The 899-nt window shown below is 76.0% G+C and overlaps 1 non-coding gene across 1 annotated transcript; it reads left to right on the top strand.

Moving 5' to 3' along the window:
• The first annotated feature begins 510 nt into the window (after nt 1–510).
• On the top strand, nt 511–663 carry LOC139043440 (5.8S ribosomal RNA). Its single transcript, XR_011500531.1, has one exon. It is a non-coding gene; the product is annotated as a 5.8S ribosomal RNA (ribosomal RNA).
• Nucleotides 664–899: the final 236 nt, after the last annotated feature.

Genomic DNA, 899 nt, shown 5'->3' on the forward strand with positions numbered 1-899 from the left:
ACTACCCGCTCCGCCTCGTCCGTTGCTTTGGCTTCCCCCCATCCAGGTACCTAGCGCGTCCCGGCGCGGAGGTTTAAAGACCCCTGGGGGGCCTCGCCCGTCCGCCTTGGGTCGGGGCGGTCGGGCCCGCGGGGGAGTCGGGGAGGCCTGGCCCTTCCCCCAGACTCCGCCTCGCCGGGCCGGGGCGCCGCGCCGTGCCGCGCCGCGCGCGCGTCGCGCGGCCGTCGGGAGGGGGCGTCCCCGGCGGCCGTCGTGTCGTCGCGTGCGCGCGCGGGCGTGTGCGCGCCCCCGCGTCCTCGGGCGAGGCGGGAGCCCCCGGGCGCCTGTGGGGTGTCCGAGCACGGCCCCGCGGGGCCCGTGCCGGACGCCCCGTCGTCCAACCTTCCGGCCTCACGGAGTCTGGTCTCGTTGTGCCTTTCTGGCCGGCCGGAGGCACCTCCGGGGATGTGCCGTGCCAGGGGCGGGCTCTTCCCCCGCCCTGCGGGGGGACCCCGCCGTTCAAACTCGTACGACTCTTAGCGGTGGATCACTCGGCTCGTGCGTCGATGAAGAACGCAGCTAGCTGCGAGAATTAATGTGAATTGCAGGACACATTGATCATCGACACTTCGAACGCACTTGCGGCCCCGGGTTCCTCCCGGGGCTACGCCTGTCTGAGCGTCGCTTGACGATCAATCGCCCCCGGGGTGTGGGTGTCGCCTGCCCCGGGGTGCGCGGCTGGGGGTCTCTCGCAGGGCCCGCCCCGGGCCCTCCGTCCCCCTAAGTGCAGACGCGGTGCCCCTCCTCCGCCCCGCGCGCCCGCCCCTCCTCCCACGCGCCCCGGCGCCCGGTCGTCGGAGGCGCGTGGGGGTCGGCGGCGGCGGCGCCGCGCGGGGTCCCGGGGTGGGGGCCGCCGCCCG

This window comes from Equus asinus, unplaced genomic scaffold, assembly GCF_041296235.1.
Source record: "Equus asinus isolate D_3611 breed Donkey unplaced genomic scaffold, EquAss-T2T_v2 contig_235, whole genome shotgun sequence".
NCBI classification, from domain to species: domain Eukaryota; kingdom Metazoa; phylum Chordata; class Mammalia; order Perissodactyla; family Equidae; genus Equus; species Equus asinus.